Raw genomic sequence first — 18,090 nt, forward strand, 5'->3', positions numbered from 1 at the left:
CTACTTCTCAGAAATTACTGGAAAAAACTAAGCAGCCAAATAAAATAAATAAATAAATAAATAAATAAATAAATAAATAAATAAATAAATAAATAAATAGATGGCAATGAAATTTTCAAATTGAGCCTGAAGAGAAATTCCATGACAACAGCAGTCCATCAACCCTAGAAAGGAACTACATCAGACTGGAACAAATGCTCCAGAAAATAAATTTATTTCCCGGAGGGCTCCGGGAAATAAATTTCTGTCTCTGTCTCTCTCTCTCTCTCTGTCTCTTCCTCTCTCTCTCTCTATCACACACACACACACACACACACACACACACACACACACACACACAAATTGATGAAATACCTAATGCCTGAATTGTTTCAATATTCTGAGAAGAGTTTTAAATTTTCTCAGAATTAATTTGAGGATCCAAATTAATACAAAGACAATAATAATATCGAACAAATGTAAAGGAAGGAAATTATTAACTCTAAAAAATAAGACTGTACAATAAAATAAACATTATCAGAGTAAACCGTTTAGCATAGAAGATATACTCTCAATTTCTCAATTTAATGTTAAAAAATGCTGTTTGCATTATATTTTAACATATGTTCCTATTCTTTTACTTACACACAACACCAGCTGTAAATAATATTTCTGTGGTTATAAACATGCAAACAATGAATATTGATGTAATCTAAATCTTGATTTCAGTATATTTGGAGGATGAGGGAAGAGAAAGTGTGTTCATGTGTAAGTGTTTGTAGGCCATGGGGGAGAAGGAGATCTGTAACAACTAAATCTTTAATTCCCACAATAGATCTACCGTCATGCCACCCTAAACAAGCCCAGTTCTGTCTGATCTCGGAAGCTAACCAGGGTCGGGCCTGGTTAGTACTTGGATGGGAGACCACCTAGGAAGACCAGGTACTGTATGCGTAAAAAAAATAAAAAATAAGAGATTGTAAGCTGACGAAGTCCTTGCAATCTGTGAGGTCAACCAAAGGTTGCCTTGCTTAAATAATAATAATAATAATAATAATAATTATTATTATTATTATTATTATTATGTTATAATAATAATTATGATGATGATGATGATGATTATTATTTCCACAGTAGATAGAAAAATAATGTTGCAAATTTGAAGTTAAGGAAACTGCAAGAAATTCATATAATTTAAAATATGAAGATAAATATACTCAGAAATAGCTAAAATAATTGAGAGCCATTGGCTCAATTAGAAAGAATTAAAGGCTAAAAGCAAGTGTGGACTACCGTTTGGTTCACAAAAATTAAAACATGCAAAGCACTCAGTAAAGGTTAAGTTCACAGACTCTGAAACCAAAATACAAGGTGCAAATACTGGCTCTAGTACCTACTAGTCCTGTGATCTTATGACTTAAATGCTCAACACCTTCATTTCTTTGTTTGTATAATTAGGCAATAATAGTAATATCTCATAGGGTTGTCTTGCAGATTAAATAGTTCCACAAAATCATTTTTATAATATGTGGCACATATTACTAGTACTGGCAATACTATATACATGAATAACTTTGCTAAAAAGTTAAAAAGAAAATCCAACACATGGGATACATAGAAAATAGTCAAGAAATAAGAAGAATCATTATATTTAAAAACTAAAAATTGATGGTCATCAATGAAATAAAGTCAGCTCAAACTACTAAAGTATGTTTCTTATTAGCTAATATATAAATAAAAACATTTAATTATTTATGCTTACTCATGAAAGATTAATTTGCATCCATTGTAATTATCAATATATGAACATATTGCCTAAGATATAAATTAAAATAGGCTTCTATAAGAGCAGAATCTCATTCACTGAAAAGAATAAAGACGGTAACATTGATTTGAAACTAATAATTAATGTTTGTCAGAGGCTGATTAATACTTACGCAATCTTCTTTTCTGCTGAACATTAGTCATATCTGCTTCAGACAGCCTCACATAGTAGCAGGTATGCCTTCTATGTTCCAAATTAATATTAAGAAAATCCTAAATTCTCAACATGTTTTAACATACTCTTTCATGTATAGTGAATCCAAAATTGCAGCAAAACTGATACTGAGTGTTGTTTTTACTTCAATAGAAGTCGAAGACATATATATATATATATATATATATCTATATACTTTTTTTTTTAATCAACTATGTTTAAAGAGATGCTGTTAAGTTGAGGAGGAAGACAATGTTTTGATTGCAGTGTTTTATTAATTGTAACATGCAGTAAATCATGTTTGTGTTTTTATTCATAATTTCAACATACATGTAAATAAGAAAACCTTCAGATATTCTTTTGGCAGGCACAAAAGCTGTTTATTTAACAGATGATATAGACAAAAATGTATGGCTTATAATTAGAGGGAAAGCTGTAACTTAAGAAGTTCTAATGTCATTAAGTTTGTGTGCAACTAAACTAAGGCTGTTAATGAATTGCAGCATTAAAACATTTTAAACATGTAGACAAAAAAAATTGAATTTTTATTATTGTAACTGAAAAAAGATTTCTGATAAGTTAGACAACTGTAATCCAGGCTTGAGCAAGTCGAAGAGATATGGTGTCATATAAATAGAAACCTGCTCTTCCCTTTATGTAAATAACATACGTAAACTGAGAAAGAGGAGAGCTATCAGATGACAATGCACAACATCTTACATCTAGTGAAGACATAGCAGTGTTTTAATTCTGAGTATCAGAAACACACAAAAAAGACACAAACATATTTATCTCTGCAAATCTAGGTACATCATAGAAATTTTGAAAAATATACATTTTATAAGAAAATATTTAAGCTAATGAGCTAAGGCATATACGTGTGTGTTGACTAAAGGAGAGAAGTTATCTGTAGGACAAAGCTTATTTCAATCATTGCTATCAGGTACATGACAACATTTAAAAACATTTCTAGAAAAGGGAGTTTGAGTTTAGAGAAACTATACAATAAAGAAAAATTATCTTCACAGTCCTCTGTTCATCCAACTTAAATTATATTTAGTTATTTATTTGTTGTTTGCAGCTTAGAAAATATTTTAAAATTATATTTATAGTTTTTTCATAAGAGAAAATTTTAAAAAATATATAGAAAGGAAGAAAGAATTAGTAAGACTAAGGTGCATTGCTGCTTTCCTTTTGAAACATTTGGCATAAAAAAAATAGAACTACATTAGAGCAATGTTTTTATATGTTATTAAAATTAAGTTGATGATAATCCAAACTAGAGTGTTTGAGTTAAGATGTTACTTGTATTCCTCAGGGCAACCATTAATAACATTACTTAAAAAAGCTAAGTGTTTCTTCTAAAATCATGAACAAAACCAAGATGTCTACTGTTGCATTTTTATTTAACATAGTATTGGAAGTCCTAGCCATAGCAATTAGGTAAGAAAAAGAAATAAAGTTCACTCAAATTGGAAAGGAAGAAGTAACACTCACTATTTGCAGATGACATAATATTATATGTAGAAATTCCCAAAGATTCCATCAAAAACTATTAGAACTAATAAACAAATTCAGTAATGCTGTGTGATACAGACTCGACACACAATAACCTATGCATTTCTATGCACTAATAACAAACTATTAGACAAGTTAAGAAAACAATTCAATTTATAATCAATTTTTAAAAAATAGTAAAATATCTAGGAATAAATTTAACCAAGTAGGTGAAAAGCCTGTAAACTTAAAAGTACAAGACATCAAGAAAGGAAAATAAAGAAAACACAAATAAATATAAAAATATTGCATGCTCACAGATTAGAAAAATTAATACTGTTAAAATATCCATATTACCAAAGCTGTCCACAGATTCGATGCAACTCTATCTAAATTCCAGTGGCATTTTTCACAGAAATAAAATAAACAATTCTATAATTTGTGTGGAACCACGAAAGACTCCAAACAGCCAAAGCAATCTGGAGAAAGAAGAACAACGCTGAAGGCATCACACTCCCTGATTTCAAACTCTATTATAAAGCTATGGTAAATATATAGTATGGCATTTGCATAAAAACAGATAATTTGATCAGTGGAACAGAGTAGAGAGTTCATGTTAAATCCATGCACAAATAGTCATTTAATTTACTATGAAGGAGCCAAAAATATACAATGGGGGAAGAACAGCCTCTTCAATAAACGATATTAGGAAAACTGGACAGCCACATGCCAAAGCGTGAACTGGATCACTATCTTACACCACACAAAAGATTAACTCAAAATAGATTAAACACTAAACATAAAACCTGAAGCTATAAAACTCTTAGAAGAAAACATAGACAGTAAACTCTTTGACATGTGTCTTGACAATAATTGTTTTAACCTGAAAGCAAAAGCCACAAAAGCAAATATAAACAAATGGGACTACATCAAACTAAAAAAGCTTCTGCATAGCAAATGAAACCAGCAATAGCATTTTAAAAAGCAACCTACCGAATGGGAGAAAACATTTGTAAATCATATATCTAATAAGGAGTCAATATCCAAAGTATATTTAAGAACTCATACAACTCAATAGCAAAACAAAACAATGCAAAACACCCAAACAATTTGATTTAAAAATGGGCAGAGGATCTAACGAGCTATTCTCAAAAAAAGACATACAGATGGCCAACAGGTACATGAAAAGATGTTCCACATCATTAGTCATCAAGGAAATGCAAATCAAAACCAAGATAAGATGTCACCTCATACTTCTTAAAATGGCTGTTATTAAAAAGATAAGAAATAATTGGCAAAGATGTAAAGAAAAGGAAACCCTTGTGCATAGTTGGTGGTAATGTAAATTGATGCAGCTACTATGAAAAACAACATGGAGTTTTCTCAAAAAATCAAAAATAGAACTTCTATATAATCCAGCAATTCCACTCTTGGATATTTATCAGATGAAAATGCAAATATTAACTTGAAAAGATATGTGCACCTCTGTGTTCTTTGCAACAGTGTTTACAATAGCCAAGATATAAAAGCAAACTTAAGTGCTAACTATTCGTCAATGAATGAATGTAGAAGAAGACGTAGTATACATATATATCAGAGAAATGAATACCTAGATAATGCAAAAACCTGTATAAATATTCATAACAACTTTAATCATAATTGATAAAAAATGAAAACAACTAAAATTTCTTTCAATGAATGAATGGTTAAACAAACTGGTATAGACATACCATAAAATATTGCTCTTAAATATAAAGAAAGAAACTATTAATACAGCTACTTAGTTGAACCAAGATCAAATAGCTAGAAAGTAGGAGAGTTGAAGTCCAAATCTGGCAGTCTGTCTCTAGAGCTCACATATTTCTAAATGGTTGATTTTTTTTTTAATTTAATGACATTTGATAATTATATGAAATTCAAATTTTATTGCCAACTTTTTTATTCATTTAGGTATTATCTATGGCTTTTTTCATGCTATTAGGTCAGAATTGTGTGGTTGTGATAGACCTTATAATCCACAAACTCTAAAATATTTACTCTTTGTTCTTTGACAGAAAATGTTTACTGGCCCTACGTTAAAACATTAGTGTGTTGAGATGTTGTCAATAACACTCTTATGCCACCAATCTTCAATTCAGTTGTGTGCCATGAATTTATTGTAAACTTTAAATGTATATGAACTGTTTTATCTACCTTTAATTTTTCAGATATATTATCCCATTAACACCAGACAATCAAATAACGAAGTTTGTTTTGAAAAACTATAAGATTTTTTTTTTCTTAACCTTATTTCTTTAGTTGCTTCCTAAATTCTATTTTGGGATATTGAAACAACTTTTCTGAAATTATATTACAAAAAGTTAACATTAGGTGTCAGTATTTAACATATTATTTAATAAGTGTGTGTCAATGAAGAAAACGTAGTGGATTATTACAGACAGCCTTTTCACTGGAACATTTCACCCTTGGTTATAGTGTTGACTCTACTGTTTTTTTTTTGTTTTCTTTGCGGGGCACGGTGGGGGGTTGTATTATTGAAATGTTCTTTATGATACCTACAAAGCACATTTTTTAAACTCTTCATTTTTTTAGTTATCTGGTTCTATACTTTTGTCATATGTTTGAGAATAGGAATATACATTGACATAGTACTAACAAGTGTCTTTTAAATCTCCTCTATAATGATCTGAATGAAGTTTCAGACAATAAACAAACAAACAAAACTTTAGTGGCAGGGTGGTTTTAAGGGAGAAATACCAGGAAGGCATTATAGGGAAATGGAAAAGATATTGAGTTTGAATTCCTACTTGTGATATGCAGCAATTTCCTTATTTATCATTTATAACATATTGAAGGTTATTCCTTAACCTTCTAATTTATAACATTATGGGTGAAATGAGTACTCATTTAGTTTCTACTCTGCAGAGTTTCTGTGAGGATTAAATATCCTAACATTTTTTTCATAAGCCACTTGTCTAAGTAACCAGTTCAATGGATAACTCACAAATGTTAGCACTTTCTCTCCACCATCTTTGATATTTCTTTCATCTTTAAAATTATTTTGAATAAAATTATTTTGAATTAATATGAAAAAGATCTAGAACATGGCTTTCAAGAAATAGAAAATTTTATCTCTATTTAATCATAACTTCGTGCGTGGGTGTGTGTGTCTTGAGTATGTTTCACAGGCCTTTTATTTGTTCATATCACTAAGCTTGAAATAATTTCCCAAAGAATCACTCTCTCAAGGGGACACTGACTACCATGGAAGAAGTCTCTCTACCTTCAGAGTGCCATGCTGGAGAAAGCATGCAGGCACTCCAACCAGCAGACCCAGTTGAACCCAGTCATCTCCTGATTCCCACTAAAGTGGCAGATATGTGAATAAAGAAATCTTGGCCCCTCCAGACCAATTCAATTGCCAGCTAAATACAGTTGATTTCAAATAGAGCAGAAGAATCACTAAGCTAAGCCCTACTCAAATTCTGAACCCAAAATTCATGAAATGTATTGATTGTAGCCTCTAAGTGTTGGGGTAATTTTTTAAACAGCAAGAAATAATCAGAACAACTGGGACAATACCCAATGCTGCGAACAGAGAAAATGGAGAAAATAACAGAAACCTTAAATTTCCATTTAACTTATAACTTAGTGATAAGGTAAAAGAGTAAGAATTGAAACATTACTACTCAATTAAGCAAAAAATAACCTCTTTGCCCCCGCTCCTGATAAATCTGTTGTTCTGAAGCCTTGTGAAATAATTGGGACTAGGGTAGGGATGGGACCCAAACTTGCTAAATATAGATATTCTTAATTCATTTGATGGCAAAATCTGATCTGGCTTAAATTCATTTGATGTGAATTTGCACATTGCTTTTATTTATTATACTTAGCAAGCTTATCCAAATATTATTTATAAAGGTAGAAAACTAGAATTAACTTAAATTCAAAACTATAAAGGACAGGTTTATTATGTCATCATTAGAAATTTTGCTTTAGGATTTTTAAATGTTTTTAAATGCACTATACCCAATATTATAAATAGATGTTGGAACAGAGAAAACACAATTTCTACTCCAAAATGACAAAAACCAGAAATATACATTAATATTAAATCTAAGTGAGAATGAGCTAAATAGAGACATATTTACCAGGTTTTATGAAAGCGAAGAGATAGGAGAGTTTTAATCCCAACTAAGATGAAGCCGTCCTCTTTTTTTTCAGTTGCTTGAAATTCTCAGAAGTCCCAATTTAATAGATTTTTCCTTAAGAGAAGGCGTGGCTGAGTCAGAGAGGAAGCGGTATCACCTAAGTTCAGTGGCATTGCTGCATATAGCAGGTTTCACTTCAAAAAATCAACTAAACATGCACAATCAAAAAAGATTAAAAAAAAAAAAAAACAGCCTAAATTATGTGGGCAACTGATGCAGCCCTCCATTCTACTAAATGACCTGAGGACCAGGTGGAATTAGACAAGGTTGTCACAAATTTCTCACTACTTCCCAGGTACCTTTCAAGACACTAGTATGACCCACACCAAATGAGATTCTAGGGTTTTAAAACTGAAGTCTGTTTTTTAATAACATAATTTTCCAAAATACAAGCTAGAGTCTTTAGTGTGGTATTAACCAAAGCATCCTGGTTTTCTAATAATGGAGGAATAACTATTTATATTGGACTTATTTAAAGAATATGAGTTCCAATATGACACCTCCTTTGTAGATTTTTGGTTTGCTTAGGTATCACTGGGACCTTAAATTCTACATCCCTATATCTTAAGATGTAGAAACTCGGGACTAATGCAGTTGAGCTCTAGAACCCTTAAATTCTCACTCTCTCAGTGTAACTTTTCCCTCTCTCTTCTACACTGTGCTACACAAGCCCTCTCTTGGGATAACAAGTAGGAATTATTAATGATTCTGTTAGCTGCTAAAGTGTCTTCGTAAACCTGCTTTTCTCTTGTCAGAATACAGAATAGTATCTCAAATGATTCTCTGGCTTCAATCACTACACGCTTATTTTAAATATGGGAGACTCAGCATTGAAAACAAGATCTATTCACTGATATGTAGTAAACACATGAGCAACTTTTTCCTTTACTAACCTCGATCCCAGGCAGGAAGGGATGGTCTCACCTGTGGGAGAGCTGGCTTTCTTCTCTTCCCGCAACTGTTTCCGCTGCTCTCACACTAACTTTGAGGAGAAGAAAATAATAATCTAAACATTATGTCATCTAAAATATTTTATCTTAACCTAGGCCCATCTCCTGCAACCTACAGAGAAGGGGAGATATTTTATGGGTACCAGTACCTACTCGACCTTAAATTCTCTAAGTCAAAACCCTCCTCAGCCCTGAGGGACACACTGGTCAGTTTTTTTCTGCTATTCCAGCAAGTTTTGAAACAAATGTATAGGCAGGAAATCAGGGGAAACAGAGTAACCTTACTCTACCCACAAACTTTCATCTAATCTATATTAATAGATTATTAATTAATATTAAGTAATATTTATAATACAAAACATTTTTTTTCATTATTTAGCATCTTTAGGTTACATGTTTGCCTGTGTGTCTAGACATAACCCTTTCTACTAACTGGAGAATCAGGTTTCGTCACATATTTTAATAATCTGCCAGCATCAGAAATGTGGAAGAGTCTTCTCACATCTTTCATAAGCAGCCAGCCGAGGATAAACAAATGATTATCTAATGACAAACACTGCTGTTCTCCAACCTCTGGGATGTTGCTTACATGAGAACTAACTTTTATTCCCCAAATTGTTGCTCCTTCTTCCAAGATGCTTTAGGTTTCTGTTACTATAATTCACCACATCCTTAATGAGTCTTTGTTTTCTTCAAGTTCTTCCCTAGGTTGATGTACTAGTTTTCTATTGCTGCTGTAACAAATTACTACAAATTTAGTGCCTTAAAACAACTTATAGTTCTATACATCAGAAATCCAACACAGGTCTCACTGTGCTAATATCAAGATGTTGGCAAGGCTGCATTCCTTTCTCCAGAATGTATTTCCTTACCTCTTGTAGTTTCGAGAGGCTGCACATAGGTTTTGGCTCATGACCCTTTCTCCCATCTTCAAAGCTAGAATTATTGCATCCAGAGTCTGTTCATTGCTCTGGAGACTCTGGCCATAGCCAGGAAAAGCTCTCATCTTTTAAAGAGTCATGCGATTGGGCTCAAGTGAATAATCCAGTGTAATTTTCCCATGTCTAGGTTCTTAACCTTATTCACACTTGCAAGGTAATTTTGCCACGTAATAGTAATTATACAAAAAAATATAGTTTCAGGGGCATAGGGCATAGACACCTTTGGGATTCATTAGATCACCTACCATAGTTGATTTTTGACCATTTCCCCTTGTCTCCTCTTACTTTTACTTTGCTGCCATGTAGAATTGCTATTCCCTTTTTACCCTGTAACACTTTTCCTTCATCTTCTACTAGATGTCAATGACCAAAGACAGATTTTTCTCTGGAAGATAGGCTTTCGGATGATTCTTTTATGTTCTCTTTGAAGTTCATAGCTGCAGGAAGCAGACTCAATGAAAATTTGTGTGCCAGAGGTTTATTGGGAAATGCTCTTGAGATCAACATGTGTCTGCATGGAGAGGATGGTGAAGGAAGCAGGACCGTACTGATGGAAGGAGATGAACTTTAATATAGGTCACAAAAAAGTTCTCAGCCACTCTTACAGGGAGTTCCTGTTGAGACAGTCCAGAATTGCCCTCCAGTTGAGTTTCTTTGTATGGGGCTGCAATGTCCTCTCCATAAATGCAAGACGTGGGTTGGGGTGGTGTGCAGGCATAACCTCAGGATAAACACAGAAATTCACTGAAAGAGATCAGTCCCCAACACTCCCAGCAATAAGTGCTTTGAGAAATGAGTATTTTAGGAGTGAAGGGTAAGAAATGGGCATCAAAGTCAGAGAACAAAAACAAAAGACTGAAATCAGAAAAACAAAATCAAAGATTTAGGATCAAATTGTGATGGGGACAATTATTTCTATACTGATCATTTCTACTTGCTGTGAGTTGTACATCCAGGTCTATGTGAGATGTCAGGCTTAGCTAACAAGAAAGGAACAGGGGTAATTATTTTATTACTGCTACTTTAACATGGATTCCCCTTTTCCCTGAATGGTTTCTCATCTTTAATCTAATGAGCTTGGGTGCATATGTCTATGCATGAATTTTATTACAAGCCATATCAAATTCATGTTTAATGTAGAAATGCTATAAAATATAAACTAACCATGACATATATTTATATACATATGCAGTATATACAAATACACACACACTCGTATTCAGAAATATGTGAAAACAGCTAATCTTGCTTGATAAATGTATGTGGTTTTGTGGGGTGGGGAGTATCCTTGAAGGTGATTTTGGGGTAACTAAAAGTCTAATCTTAAGTTGTTTTTGTTACCAAAAAAAAAAGTGAAAAACCCAGTTCTTTTTTAACTATTAGAATCAGCTCACAAAATTTATTTTTTATGTATGTTTATAAAATTTAATAAATTTAATAATTAAAAAGAGTTACAAAGAAAAAATTATCCCCAAACTAGTCTGGGAAGACCTTTTAATTCATAATAGCCTTCTAGGAAGAAAATAGCATTCTTGATAAACTGCTTAAGAGATTTGCAGATAGACTTTTAATGGTATTAAGACTCACTCAGCTGAATGATATTTATGAGTTCAATGATCTTCATCAGACTGATTTTTTTCCTTTTAGCATATGGTCTAAAAAAGATTTTACTACTCTTCCGTATGTGCATGCACATGCGCATGAAAGAGAGAAAGAGAGACAGACAGACAGAGGCAGAGACAGAGAAAGACAGAGAGACAGAGACAGACAGAAAGACAGAAAGAGAGAAAATTGAAGTTGTCCAAATTAAGATTTCTAACAATTTGGAAATAAAATTTAATTAGTGCATATCACTAAATTTTCTTGGAAAAAAAAAAATTCCTTTCAAATAGAAAGTATTTTATCGGTATTTAGAAACATAAGATTCTCTAAACATTTTAAAGTATAGTTGTGAATTTCATATTTGGTTGTCATTTATTATATTTTTACTTTGTTCAAAAATTTTTCAAAGTACTTCTGTAATTCTTATAAGTTTACTAAATTAAATTTAAAAATAGAATAAGCCTATACTATAAATAAACTTATTGAGATTTCAAGTTAATATCTCAAGTTGAAATCAATTTCATAATTGCATATTTTAAACTAGTTATAGGCCTGACTTATTATTCTAATATGCTAAAGTCCCCTAAATATTTCAGATATTTAAAATATCATCTATGCATAGTTTGCTTACAATGACAAAATAATAACAATAATAATAATAATAATAATAATATCATGCATGTGATTCTCTTAAACATCTTAATACTTAGTTTTAAATCTTCCCAGTTTAAAAAAAATGCTAAGCATCATGAACCAATTATCATGCCCAACACAGTTTGGGGGATTACCTTCTCATGAAATTTTTGGAATTGTCTTTTTATTTTTCTGATTCTTAGAGAACACACAATATCGACCAAGAAACAATGGATTCTTATCTGGAATTCTGATGCATATATGATGTGTATTTGTAGGATCCAACAGAGACTTCTTAACATAAAATGAGTGGACATTTGGAAGTTTTCTTAAACTTGAGTCACATCATTACTAAATTTTTAAATGAAACAAGTCTGTAATCCTCACTGAAGAAATAAATTTGATTAGATTTTCATTTTTTATTTATGGAAATATGTTTTCATAGTAGGTCTAAAGACCCATGAGTTTGTAGGAATTTTTACGTTATCTTAGTATCATATAACTGTAGCAGATATGAAAATAATATCAAAATAATTTTTATACATCTCTTGGCTCTGTCTTATTATTCAGTCATAAATTTCAAGGTCATTTTGTGAACATTATCCTTTCTCCTAAGCTCTTAAATTCCTTGCTTTCCTTATCTGAAAATAATGCCATAAAACCTTATTTTGCTCACTACAAAATAAGAATAATAATATCCAACTAACAGGTTTGTTGTGAACACTAAATTAGATGATATTTGTAAAATTTCTTTGCAATGAAATTACTGTTTCTCTTTTTCACCACAACTACTAACTACCCTTTGTTGAATTTTCATTATAGGTCAGATACCACAGTAGGGACTTTATTACCCATTTAAACTTCTAAAAAATGTTGGGTGATGGATAATAGCAACCTTCAATTCAAAACCAGGACTTTGATCCTCTAAGTTATTAATTAGTTATCACCTATTACTAGGTTATGCCAATAGTTAGTTTGCTAATACTGGTGGAACCAGTTAAAGCATATCTAATGGACTATGAGAGTAGCACTTATAACCTCTATTCTATGTGAGCACTGGCTTCAGAGAGATTGCCTAAGTGTCGTAGGCAACCAGAAATGGGGTAATCAGTATAGACTGGACCAATCAGATCTCGTTATAAAGGAGGGCCACTGTTTCTTTCACCATCTTTTTTCTTTGACCTCCGCAAACAATTTCTTGTAGCTGTTTTACTGTTTGGTCTTTGCACGGCTTATAGTATAGAGTATATAATAAGCTGTTCCAAGACAGGGAATATGTTTTACGTTGTTTGGAGTTCCTTGGTGACATGCAGCATTACTCCATACACGTGGTAGGTGCTACAAAAGTATCTGTTGAATAAATGGGGCAAACAGTAAAAAAGGGAGAGACACAGATTTATGTTATTTAGTATTCAAAGCAGAAGAGATACTTTTTGGGGGGAAAATAAACCTATTAAAATGTTTTTTTTGTTTTTTGTTGTTTTTTTTTTAGTTCTGCTATATCCTAAACTTTAGTTAATACAATAGGCATTTACATATACTTTATTTCATTCAAGCCTTTCAATAACCTGCCAAGATAGGTTGCATTTTCCACTATCTATTATTATTGTGGTACTTGTGAGGACAGTAAAGAAGTTAAGGAAACTGTCAAAGGATAAAAATCAAGTAAATGTCAGGACCAGACTTTTCAGTCTTTCTCTTGATCATAAAGTGAATACTGAAAGCTGTTTATTGTCAAAAGTATTTTCTACCAAGATGCTGAGCATTCTTAGTAGGACGCTTTTTAAAAAGTTTCTGTATTCCTTTACTAAATTGACTTAAACATAATACCCCTAATTCTGGGCCAGTCATTTGAGAAAATGTAAAATATGTCAAATTGATTTCAATGACCTCCCACCCCACTTTTAACACACCTTTTACTCTCCAAGCGAATATGGGCTTTTTAATACACAATGGGCCCTTAGAATTTTCCTGTGATACCTTTACCATCCTCCTTAAACAAGTCTCTAGGGAAACTTTATTGACATCTCAATGTCAACATGGTTGAAATTAAACTCACTGTCTTCCTAACTGCCCTAAATAAATCTTGTTCCTGATCTTCCTCTTTCAGTCTCTATGTCATTTAATAATCTTGCCATTTATTCATTTGCCCAAGCCAGATAATGGTTTATTGACTGTCCCCTCCTCTCAAGCTCCCACATATAATCAGTGACCAAATTTTATTGACACGTGTTCCTTCTACCCCAAGAATTGGTTCATTTTTTTTTTCCCCATTTCTATTATCAGGATCATGATTCAGTCAATATCATTTTATTGCCTTGGATTAATGAAAAAAGGACGTCTTATAAATACTTCTCTGTTTGGGGCTATATTCTACCTACACTTTGAGTTCTCTACATTACAGTTAAAAATATTTTCTAACAGGCAAATATGTTCTGATTGGAAGCCTTTTTTAAACTCACTCTTTCCAGGAATTTGGGGGCAGAATACATATCTGTCTCTGTTACCCTTTCAAGCCTCATGTTTTACTATTCACCTGCTCCTCCAAACAGCTCTTTGACCAGAATTCACCAAGTTTTCTCTTGCTTTGTGGTATTTGCCATTCTCTGCTTAGAAGACATTTCTCACTCCTTGTCCCTAGTTACATTCTATTCTTCCTTCAAATCTCAGCTAAGTCTTAACTTGCTAACGAAATCCTTGCTGTTGGGTATTATCATCCTTCCCTCCCACAGCAGAGTTACATGAGCTATCTAAATATTCTCACAGCAAAATTTGAATACTCCTTTATGGTTCCCTTATAGTTTTGTACTTTTTTGATTTATCCTTATCTATTGAATTGATCTACATATAGTAAGCACTGAACAGAGATCTAAAACGGTAGGTATTCATAGTACACTTGTTTATTTGAAATATTAAATTTAAGCATCATATTTATTAAATTTAATGTAAGAAAATTTAGATAACTAATACACAAATTTTTAATAGATCCTTTCTGTGTCAGAAAACATATATGTAAAGCAAAAAATAAAAGGATAACAAATCATACTAGTTAAAAATAAGACATTATGCTTATGTGAGTTTGACAAGCATGTACATTTCAAATTAATGTTGAAATTTTTTTAATAAAAGTGTGTTGAATTAATGGAAGAATAGTTGAAGTAAAACATTTTTGTAAAATTCTTATATGACAAATGCTGTATATTTTACTTTTCCTCTTTTTCTACCTCTTTTTAGAACACATTCTACTGGATGACATTTTGGGTCAATTCAATTAATTTAAACAAGTGGAATAATGAAATTTAGATTTATAAAAAGGAAATACTAAAGTTAAAGATAACAGAGAAAGAGTTATAAAATAGTGAAGTTGGTTCAGTGAGGGAATGTAAAATGTTTAATTCAGAATAAAACAAAATAAAAAAAGTTTATTTGCTTGATATTGTGGCATGCATCTTTTACTGCATTTAACTAATCTTTTCTAAAAAAAAAAGTCACATAGGTTTGATACGGGACATCACCTGTAAAATTCTTAATCTTTTAGCAGGAAATGATATGGGACATCTCTTGCAGAGTTCTTAATTTTTTGGTAAACCTAGTTAAGTTTTCTTCCCTCTTTTCTTTGGGAAAAAGGTCCTCTCCCCCACATCCAGATAATGCCCCTGAAACTAGTAACTCAGGTCCTCTTGCTTTTGATAAGGATCATGGGACCATCATGCAGGAATGGCCCTAGGCCAGTCAGAGTCCTTAGAGTCTAGAGGGAAGGGGACTTTGGGCTAAAGGTTTTTTATTCTTTAAGAAATGTATTAACCAAGTCCGTTTTCCTTTACTTGCTTAGTAGGCAGATCAATAATAGAAATTAATAGATATATGATTTAAATAACAAGTTTATATCTTCTTCTCCTTGTCTAGGGTCTGAGGCAGCACTTCAGCAGGAAACCCAAGACCTTACCCTGACTGAGGCAGAAAAGGAAAGAGCTCCATGAAACCCCTGTAGGCAGGGAAGAGGACCCTTCTCAGCAGCAGATAGGAAGAAGAGATCTCCCATCCCTCAACATCAATATTAATAATAAGGGAGTTCATTGCTCTTAGAAAAGAGTTAGGCAGGAAAATTAGATAAGGGTTTTCGGATCTGCCTACAAAGACACTGAGGTCATCCTATTCTAGGACGGGTCACCTCAGCCCATCCACAATTAAGCAAGCCAGAGGCATTTTGGGGCTAAAAGTAACTAATACCAGGAAACAAGTAGGCAGAAAATTGGGTACCAGTTTTAGCTAGTCACTTGCATTTGCACAACGAAGACCTCAACAACATTCAACTCACCTGAGCCTCTTTATACCATCATTATAATATGATGCATATGCCCGGAAGTTCATTAATATCATTATAACAGACTGAATTCTGGGAACAAACATGTGCAGAAAGCAAACAATATATCACTGAGTCCTGTCAATCTTAATTGTCAATCAAGGATGCCTACCTCTCTAAGAAAAGTAACCACCCACAGCAAATAGGGATAAAAACCCCAAAGACTTTGTCACCAGGCCTTTTGAGCCATGCTTCTCCTGTTCAGGCCCACTTTCCCTTCTAATAAAGCTTTTCTTCTCTACTGTATTTCGGTGTCTTGCTTAATTCTTTGTTTGAGACATCAAGAACCTGGACAACTGCCAGGAGAGGATCCCCACTCTCCGGTAACATCATCATTGAGTTTTATACTGAGTAGGTGTGATATGTTGTTAAAACATTAATATTCTACAAGATTTCTGGTGGGTAACATAGTTTTAGGCACTAGTTTGATCAGTTAAGTAATAGATAGGGTTTTGTGAAGTTTTGTGGGGGCGGGGATTTTGTTTTGTTTTGTTTTTATCATGCACCAAACTTTCACTCACTATTGGTGACACATTTTATTTACATACCCTGAAACCTCTACAAATGACTTGGCTATAGATCAGTAATTCATGCTTTTTTATTCTTCAGTTTTATTACCTAAACTTACTCTTCTAAGCATCGTTTTATGTTTCTAGTTAAATATAAGTGAAAATTGATTGGAGTATTTCTCAATGGAATTCTATCTTTATTTCATCATAATTGCTTCATATTTGAATAATGACAGATGAACTGCCTCATTCAATTGCAGTTTTAAGGCTTTGAAGTCACAATAACAGTACAGGATTTAAATCCGCAAGCCATTATATTAGCAGAAAAGACATTGAGGAAAATGAAAACTTATGGTGCTATAATTTCCAGTAGGGGAAAACAGACTCCAATGGTAAAAACATATTATTTCTAATGCAATTTCTAACCCAAGACATTATGACATAAGAGTGAACTGGACAGTTACATTGTGGTCCTACCTTCCTAAATTACTTCTTGAACAATATTTGATAACTATTGAGCCAAAATTCACATAGCAAGTAAATGACACTGCAATTACTTTGCTTCAGGATGAAGCATTATCTCAGTGGCGTTTATAAGTCTATTCAGCAACAATTCAGGATTTCACCAACGGAGAGTTCATCAGATCTCTGTCTTTTTTCTTTGGCATTTACATGAAGAACTTAGTACTTGCTAATACTCTGAGGTATGCATTTCAAAGTTTTCTTTGTCTTTGTATTCAGTTTTAAGTAATGAATCAAACAACATGCAAAAAGCTAAAAGTAAAATATAGATCCTGCATTTAAAATCTAATTAAATATGGCTAATTTATCTTGCAGTAGCTGATTTATACATACAACACTTTTCTTTCTTGATTAAGACACGTTTCTACCAGTGTGGCATCAAAGGATTTTTAGACCTCAGTATACAGTGGCATGAGATGTAAACAGGATAAATGAGAAAATGAAACACATGCTTAGCATAATTCATAACACATAAAATAACATAAGAAGGAATATTTATAAAGGACTACAGTGAAAACATGAACATGAAAATGACTCCCTTTTAAATTACAGAAAAACCTCTTCTTAATGGAGATTTTCTTTAGCTATTTACAAAAGCAAGTTGATACTTCTATTAAGTGAATGCTTTTCTTTAAGAATAAAATTATAAGTAATAAAATTATGTTATAAAAATTTTATTTTGTGCTAACACTAAATTTTGTGACATTAGAAAACTCAGTATATATCAGTTTCTAGTCAAAGAGAAAGATCATTAGATATTTCTGATATAAAAGATCATGACACACTATGGACTGGCGCCTCAGAGTCCAGCAAAATATATAATATTTCTCTGATTGCATAGATGTTTTCAATACTAATGGAGTTTGTTTGAACTCTTGCTTGTTTACAGTTAATGTTATATAACT

The sequence above is a fragment of the Pteropus medius genome, unplaced genomic scaffold (genome assembly GCF_902729225.1).
Source record: "Pteropus medius unplaced genomic scaffold, Ma_sr-lr_union100, whole genome shotgun sequence".
In the NCBI taxonomy this organism is placed as follows: Eukaryota; Metazoa; Chordata; class Mammalia; order Chiroptera; family Pteropodidae; genus Pteropus; species Pteropus medius.